At 37.9% G+C, this 9,759-nt stretch overlaps 1 pseudogene; it reads left to right on the top strand.

Moving 5' to 3' along the window:
• Window positions 1-8,611: 8,611 nt before the first annotated feature.
• Window positions 8,612-9,193, top strand: LOC105530214 (annotated as a pseudogene).
• The last annotated feature ends 566 nt before the right edge of the window (window positions 9,194-9,759 follow it).

Consider the following 9,759-nt stretch of genomic DNA (forward strand, 5'->3'; position numbering starts at 1 on the left):
GGCACTATTCACAATAGTAAAGACTTAGAATCAACCCAAATGTCCATCAATGATAGACTGGACTAAGAAAATGTGGAACATATACACCATGGAATACTATGCACCCATAAAAAAGGATGAGCTCACGTTCTTTGTAGGGACATGGATGTAGCTGGAAACCATCATTCTGAGCAAACTATTGCAAGGACAGAAAACCAAACACTGCATGTTCTCACTCATAGGTGGTAATTGAGCAATGGGAACACTTGGACACAGGGTGGGGAATATCACACACCAGGGCCTGTCATGGGGTGAGGGGAGGGGGATAGCATTAGGAGATAAACCTAATGTAAATAAGTTAGCAGGTGCAGCACACCAACATGGCACATGTATACATATGTAACAAACCTGCACGTTGTGTGCATGTACCATAGAACTCAAAGTATAATAATAATAATGATAAAATAAAAAAGAAAAAGTAATAAAAAAAAGTGATACACTACATAAACAGAATTAAAAATAAAAATCATGTGATAATCTCTATAGATGCAGAAAAAGCATTGAACAAAATCCAGCTTTCCTTTAAGATTAAAACTCTCAGCAAAACTGGCCTTCAAGCGACATCCCTCAGTGTAATAAAAGCCATCTATGAAAAACTCGCAGCCAACATAATACTGAATGGGAAAAAGTTGAAAGCATTCCTTCTGAGAACTGAAACAAGACAAGGATACCCACTCTCACCACTCCCCTTCAACATACTACTGGAAGTCCTAGCCAGAGCAATCAGACAAGAGAAAGAAATAAAACGCAACCAAATCATTAAAGAGGAAGTCAAACTGTCCCTGTTTGTTGATGATATGATCACTCACCTTGAAAATCCTAAAGATTTCCAGAAAGCTCCTAGAACTAATGAAAGAGTTCAGAGAAGTTTCTGGATACAAGATTAATGTACACAAATCAGTAGCTCTTCTATACACCAACAGCAATCAAGTGGAGAATCAAATCACGAACTCTATCCCTTTTACAACAGCTGCAAGAAAAAAAAAGTACTTAGTAGTATGCCTAACCAAGGAGGGAAAAGATCTCTACAAGGAAAACTACAAAACACTGTGAAAGAAATCACAGATGACACAAATGGAAACACATCCCAGTCTCATGGATGCATAGAATAAATATTGTGAAAATGACCATACTGCCAAAAGCAATATACAAATTCAGTGCAATCCCCATGAAAATGCTACCATCATTCTTCACCAAATTAGCAAGAAACAATTCCAAAATTCATATGAAACCAAAAAAGAGCCTACATCGCCAAAGTAAGACTAAGCAAAAAGAGTACAAAATCTGGAGGCATTACATTACCTGATTTCAAAGTATACTATAATGACATAGTCACCAAAACAGCATGGTACTGGTATAGAAACAGGCACACTGATCAATGGAACAGAATAGAGAACCCAGAAATAAACCCAAATACTTATAGCCGACTGATCTTTGACCAAGCAAACAGAAACACAAAATGAGGAAAGGACACCCTTTTCCACAAATGGTGCTGGGATAATTGGCTAGCCACATGTAGGAGAATGAAACTGGATCCTCATCTCTTACCTTACACAAAAATCAACTCAAGATGGATTAAGGACTTAAATCTAAGACCTAAAACTATAAAAATTCTAGAAGATAACATTAGAAAAACTCTTCTAGACATTGGCTTAGGCAAGAATTTCATTACCAAAAACCCAAAAGCAAATGCAATAAAAACAAAGATAAATAACTGGGATCTAATTAAAAGAGCTGTTGCATAGCAAAGGGATCAGTTAGCAGAATAAATAAACAACCCACAGAGTGGGAGAAAATCTTCACAATCTACTCATCTGACAAAGGACTAATATCCAGAATCTACTACAAACTCAAACAGTAAGAAAAAAACAAACAATCCCATCAAAAAGGGGGCTAAGGACAGGAATAGACAATTCTTAACAGATGATATACAAATGGCCAACAAACATATGAAAAAAGCCGAACATCATGAATTATCTGGAAAATAGAAATTAAAACCACAATGCGATACCACCTTACTTCTTCAAGAATGGCCATAATCAAAAAATTGAAAAAACGGTAGATGTTGGCTTGGATGCAGTGAAGAGGGAACACCTCTTTGCTGCTGGTGGAAATGTAAACTAGTACAATCTTTATGGAAAACAATGTGAAGATTCCTTAAAGAACTACAAGTAGAACTACCATTTAATCAAGCAATCCCACTACTGGGTATCTACCCAGACAAAAAGAGATCATTATATGAAAAAAGATACTTGCATATGCATGTTTATAGCAGCACAATTCGCAATTGCAAAATCATGGAACTAACCCAAATGCCTATAAATCAATGAGTGGATAAAGAAACTGGTATATTTATACAAATGGAATACTATTGAGCCATAAAAAGGAATGAATTGACTGCATTTGCAGTGACCTGAATGAGACTGGAGACTATTATTCTCAGTGATGTAACTCAGGAATGGAAAACCAAACATCGTATGTTTCACTGATATGTGGGAGCTAAGCTATAAGGATGCAAAAGCATAAGAATGATACAATAGACTTTGGGGACTTGGGGGGAAGGGTAGGCAGGAGGTGAGGAATAAAAGACTACAAATGTGGTGCAGTGTGTAATGCTCAAGTGGTGGGTGCACCAAAATCTCACATCACAACTAAAGAACTTACTCATGTAACCAAATACCACCTGTATCTCAATAACTTATGGCAAAATATAAAATAAATTAAATTAAAATAAATAATTACTGCTAATAAGCTAAAAAAGTCTCTAATGCTATAAAAGGGGTTAGATGTAATGTGTGTGATTCAATGAGAACTGAGACTAGTCATAATTTCAGAAGATAGATCTGGGATCAGTAGAATGCTAAAGTTCCTAATATGAAAAGCTTTTTATAAACAGCTAAATATACCTTGGGAAACCCAGTCTCTTTTCTCACTACTCACTTTCCATGCCCACAAATGGACAGAGGATGGAGATGCTGCAGCCAGGAGCTAGCATGATACAGAGAACCCCATTTAGGGGACCTGCAGCCAGAAAAGATATTCCTATGTTCACAGAGAATTAGTAGCAAATATTTTATACATGGGAGAACATGGGAGAAAATAACACTCATTAGCAATGCAATGCATTAGAATTATTCTAATATGAACTTTAAACATTTTCAGATTATATTTTAAAAATTAGTAAATAGTAGAAAGGGCATGAATTATGAAAGCAATACTTCTGCCTGAAAACCCATGACAAGAATGATATGGAGTAAAAGAAGAAAGTTGGCAAAATCAGGACAATACAGCAAAGAAAGTCATTCTGGGCTGGGGCAGAAGTAACCTGGTTGAGCATTTCCACTGATTTTTTCAGTAGGAATAAACTGGAAGTTAATATCAGAACTCCGATATGGGATTGATAAATGTAAAGTCTGCTAAAGCAAATGCGTTAGTAAAACATGTTAAACTTCTGGTACTTGTCGCAGTTGTGGTCATTCTCCACAAATCTTTTCTGTTATTTTCAAAATGTAAATAATCATTATAGGAAGCTTGGTAGACAACTATCCAAACTGTGTAGCTTGAGATTCTGGTCAATACACGGTGGGAAAAAACAAACAAACAAAATAAAACAAAGGATAGAATTGGAAAAAAAAAAAAATGCTTCCCAGAATGTCGGTTTCTGACTCAAGTTAGAATACATTTAGCAAAGTATCAATCACACTTTAAAAAACTCCAGTAAAGGACATTTCAGACCATGACTTTAGAAGATACTGTTTTTAAAATGGCATTTCTGGGTGAGTTAGTACATGATCTGACACTTCTTTAAACAAGATAAATCAAAAATCTATTCAATCACAGTGTTCAACAGTCAATAGTTTCTAATGGCCCCTGGAGCACTGAAAATTCTGTTTATAAACCTAATGCACATTTCTAATTCATTGACACATCTACATAATAGGATAGATGTAGAACTTAACTGGGGTTCTGCATAATGGTGCCTCAGTTATACTTCCACATATAACAGCGCTCTTACTGATCCTGAAAGCCTGAAACATATTTCATGATATATCAGTTCTCTCCAATTACCTACCCAGATGCTCTGAAAACCTCAGAGGTTTTCAAAATGAAAGTTATTTTAAAGCAATTTATTTTGTAAAGATACACATCTCTTAGAATTTTTTTTTAAATCTGTCACTTGCAAGAAAATTTACAATTTGAGAAAGACTGAGAGTCACCTTTTAAAAGTTTCACACCACTGAAGGTTAATTAACCTTGTGCCATGCATATGATGGAATTGTAAACAGATAAGCACTTTCTGCCTTGAATGAAGCCAACCTCTCTGGAGTAATTGGACACCATGTGACCGGGAGCTCACAGACCACTCTGTGGTGGACTACAGTGTCAGCTGCATGTGGCAGATGACCACTAGAAGGATACAGTCTCAGCTCCAGATGAGAAACAGCCTTTTAGAATGCTGATAGTTTTTTTTTAATTAAACTAACTTCTCTAGGAAATAATTATGTAGAATCAATAACTTTAAATTAAAGAATAAAGGTCGTGAGCAAAATTCTACAAAGGAAACTCCTGCCACCCCATTGCTTTGTAAAACATTTTTATTTTAGGATATTTTGGGGTGGACATGAGATAGTGAGTGGAGAAAGGATACACATTTAAAATTTAATTGTCCTATCCCTTGCTGCAAGGTTCTGAACTTTCTAAGAACACTTTCTAAATATAGGAAGATTTGATATGTTTATAACTACATACTTCCTAGGGAGAAAGTATAAGGTTAATTACACTCTCAAAAAAATTAATATTCCGCAAATGTCAATAATCACTGCAATGTGTGGCTAATTTGTGATTTCAAGGTTTGCAAAGTGTAATTCTGCTCAATGAGAAAGACTATTAAAAAAAAAAACAAAAAACAGAAAGACATGCTTATGATCAATGTGACACAGGCACTTGGTCCCAGAAAAATGTGCTTATCTTGTAGATCAACTACATATTTCAGGTTTCTGCAGGTGTGGATAGTAAGGGTTTTGAGGTTATGTCAGAGGCAAGCCCATGGCCAGACATTCCTTTTCTAAGTACAGGGTAACAACACAGCAGTACCCTTATGCCCTGAGAGATTCTCCAACAAAATGCCTTTCACAAGCATGGGGCCACAGCTCTGAGCAGAGCAATCTCATTGACTCAACTCTTCACATAGTAGAAAACATTTTCTGGTTGTCTTTCCTCATGCAACTCATGGATCCTCAAAAGCAATTTTTGAGCACTTAATGAGATCATTGATGGGGAATTGTTTGGAAAACTTGAAAGTTCTAAAGAAATGTCAACAATCAGTCCACCAGATAGATGGTAAAAACAGAAGGTTTACACTGCACAGAACGAGGCTCAAATTTCACCTCAGCCTCTTACTTAATGTGTGAACCTGGGTTCCTTAAATTTCCACTTCCTCATCTTCAAAATAAGTCTCACAGCTTCCTTGTCATGCTTCCAGACTTAATAAATAACCATTTGTATTAGTGTTCTTCATATAAATGGACTTTCTACCTTTTCTGCAATGACCTGTTCTGCATTGAAGCCAGTAATCAACCACCCAGAGGCCTAGAAGTCAGGCTTCCCTGAGCCAATAGGCTTACATGTGACCATTCATCAGAAAACAATGGACAGGCAGAAGAGGACAGGAAGAAAATAATGCTATAGATACACTTAAAAGTTACACCCATTTAGAATAGCTAGGCTAAGAATGAAATCTTCTTTCATAATAGTGAGTTTAAAAACCATCATTCTTAGCAAACTATCACAAGAACAGAAAACCAAACACCGCATGTTCTCACTCATAGGTGGGAACTGAACAATGAGATCACTTGGACTCGGGAAGGGGAAAATTTGCTTTCATTTATGAACACCAGACTAATAGATGCCCTTACAAAAATAGTATTGGACATTTAAAAACTATTACAGCTTTTGTTAATGAACTCAGGATTCTTTGTATAGCAGAGATAACACTGTGCCAGCCTAATAGGGAGCCAGTTAGAAGGCAAGTCTCATTCTTGCTCTATTCAGTCCAACCCAAGCATAGATGGAGGTAGGGGGCTTTGCCTTACACGCACACAACCTAGACTCCACTCTTTATCTCAGGTGACTTGGAAAGTCCAGAGATATTAAAGAGTAATAAACATTCTCTTAAGTATTCATCCATTCCAAAATATTTCTTGAGCATTCACCGTATGTGAGACACTGCTCCATATGTTTGGATACATTTGTGAATAAAGCAGAAATCCCTTCCTCTGTGGAGCTTGTAATCTATTAGAGGGAGAGAAACAATAAACAACAGACTTAATACATGAGTAAAGCAAATGATTTGTTAGAGTATGGAAAGTGTTATGGGAAACAGAACAAGGTGAGCAGGGTAGGAGGGGGTCAGGCATGGGTTGGGGCTGGGCTGTAATTTCAGGCAGGACAGTCAGTGAAGATCTCTTTGAGAAGTCACATTTGAGAAAAGCCAGGTGAATTTCTGGGGGAAGAAACCATCTATGCATGAGAAACAGCCAGTGCAAAGGCAATGTGCCTGGGATTCCCAAGGAAGAGCAAGAAGCCAGTGTGACTACAGTATAGTGAGCAAGGAGGAAGCTGTAGGCAATGAGGTCAGAGAAGTAGAAAAGGCTGAACCTTTAGGACCCTGTAGGCCACTGGAATGGACTTGTGACTCAGACTGCATCCCTGCAAATCTTACGGCACAAATGGGTCCAAATACCTCTCCATAATCAGTAGTGACCCACTGGGACTGATGTGGAAGGATAGCCTCACTTGAACAGACATGAAGTATAACAAATACAGGTCTTCTGTAGACAAGACATGACTGGACGTTTCACAAGACCAGCTAGGTGTCTGGATTCTGGTGCTACTCCTACCCAGCCTGTTCCTCCCGGAACCTGGTCACTGGTCTCACCAGCACAGAGAATCCCTTCTAATCTCAGCAGTGGGGAAGAAGCTGGCTATTTCTCATGAGGTTTTTCTTCTATGCATCAAGCTCTCTCCTCTTTCCCCATCTTCAGGTATAGGTTTTGTGAAACTCAGACAGCAAAATATTGACTCAGGACGACTTTTTTCCCCCTATTTCCCTGTGTTACCCCATCTCCAAATAAGTGAACACAATAAATGCAGAACATCTGGCTAAGTAGAGAAAGGGAAGAGCCACAGGTTAGAAATATATATCAATAACTAAAGACTCACCAATTAATATTTTTCAACACTCTCTGTATTAGTCAGGGTTCTCTAGAGGGACAGGACTAATAGGATAGATGGATATAGAAAAGGGAGTTTATTAAGGAGTATTGACTCACGAGATAACAAGGTGAAGTTCCACAATAAGCCATCTGCAAGCCGAGGAGCAAGGGAGCCAGTCTGAATCCCAAAACCTCAAAAGTAGAGAAGCCAACAGTACAGTCTGCAGTCTGTGGCCAAAGGACCGAGAGCCCCTGGCAAACCACTGGTGTAAGTCCAAGAGTCCAAAAGCTGAAGAACTTGGAGTCTGATGTTAGAGGGCAGGAAGCACCCAGCATGGGAGAACGATGAAGGCCAGAAGACTCAGCAAGTCTAGTCCTTCCACATTCCTCTGTCTCCTTTATTCTAGCTGTGCTGGCAGCTGATTAGATGATGCCCACCCAGATTGAGGGTGGATCTGTCTTTCCCAGTCCACTGACTCAAATGTTAATCTCCTTTGGCAACGCACTCACAGATACACCCAAGAACAATACTTTGCATGCTTCAATCCAATCAAGTTAACACTCAAAATTAATCATCACAAGCTCCAATCCTACTTGTTTCAAACTAAGCACTTGGTCAACGAACATTTACTGAGCACTTTTCATGAGCCAAGAAATTTGCTAAGTGTGAAGAGACAGCTAAGATGGGAGCTTAATCCCTACTACCCAGGACACACAGGCTGGTAGAAAACGAAGACAGGTAACACCAAGAAACAGCCATGTAAATATCAGAGAATAAAATGGAGCATGCACACACAGAACCTTGTCTCATGAAGACAGCATGGGGTAAGGTGCACTGACAGCTTAATTTTTCCCTCTCCAGGGACTGCTAGTGCTGCTTATAGGGGTGAAGAGAAAGAGAGGAGATTTAAGAAAGAGGCACTTAGGCAGTTCTAACCAAAATAGAAAAGTGCTATATTTTCAGCATTAAAGTGTGGAATATCACATTTCTCAGGGACTCAGATCTGTGACATGAATAAGCTCTCTTTATGCTCTAAATGGAGACTAAAAAAATTGTTTTTTCATGAAACTCTTTCAACATGCATCTATCTAGTGCAAATTTTGCTCCTAAAGTGAGTAAGAAATCGATAAGGAATTGAAAAGTCAGTTAAGATTTTGAATTTTGGGGTGGAAGCAATAGCTGAGTGGCAACAGCTGCCAGTTGATTGTATTGTAGGGGATAGAGTGGGGAAAGATGTTTGCTCTCCCAGAACAGCCTATCTTAATCCTTTCCTTCGGTTACCCATGGCCTAGAGTCACGTGGCACAGGTAGCAGCTGCAATGCCATCACCAGCAGAAATCTCTAATATGGTTAATTATTCAAGTTACTTCTGATTGGCAACTCTGGGGCTAGAAAGTCTTGCTTCCTTCTTAGGTTTGCAGGTGAAACGTGTGATACATATACAGAAAACTACATCAGCACAGTAAGTGTGGATTTCAAAATAAGAAATGTAATATTACATGGCAAAATAATGAAGCTTCAACTAGGGGACACAACAGGCCAGGAAAGATTTTGATCACCTCCAGTTATTACACAGGAGCCCAAGGCATCATAGTTGTGTATGATATGACAGATCAGTAGTCCTTCAATAATGTTAAATAGTCGTTGCAGGAAATTGATCACTATGCCAGTGAAAATGTCAACAAATTGTTGGTAGGAAACAAATGTGATTGGCCCACAAAGAAAGTAGACTACACAACAACAAAGGAATTTGCTGATTCTCTTGGAATTCCATTTTTGGAAACCCATTTGCTGAGAACACAGCAAATGTAGAACAGACTTTCATGAAAATAGCAACTGATATTAAAAAGCAAATGGGACTAGGGCAACAGCTGGTGATGCAAAGAAGTCTAATTTTAAAATTTACACCACTTTGGTCAAGGAGTCAGGTGAAAGTTGATGCTAAATTTTGCTTCCATCCTTTTCTCATGACAATAAATTTGCAATCTAAACCCAAATGAAAAAAACAAAATTGCGTGAATTTTACTGTATGTAGCTGCACTATAACAGATTCTTATCATATCCACAAATGTCAGAGGTTGTAAATAGTCAATACGGACTTTTTTTTAATTACCTTGACTCAAGATAGCTAATTTCAGTTTCAGAAAAGTTTGATACTTTTGTGTGCTGCTTTATAAAATACTGTATGTAATCCTTGCCACTTTCCTGGTACCAGACTATGTCCCATCATTTCTTTTGTAAAGTTAGAATATATACTTTTTGATGTTTACATTGGCATGTTTAGATGTCAGCGTTAATCTTCTGAAGTTCAGCCATTTTATATTAAACAGCAAAAGCAGTCTGTCATTTCCATGTATACAGATGTTACACGTAAGATTTGATTTGCTAGTTCTTCCTTGTAGTTATAAATGGAAAGATTATACCATTTAATTAATGGTTTCTTTACACCCTGCATATAATTTGTGGATGCAGGATGTTGTGATTTGTTGCATATGACATACAAAA

This window comes from Mandrillus leucophaeus, unplaced genomic scaffold (assembly GCF_000951045.1).
Source record: "Mandrillus leucophaeus isolate KB7577 unplaced genomic scaffold, Mleu.le_1.0 Scaffold804, whole genome shotgun sequence".
In the NCBI taxonomy this organism is placed as follows: Eukaryota; Metazoa; Chordata; class Mammalia; order Primates; family Cercopithecidae; genus Mandrillus; species Mandrillus leucophaeus.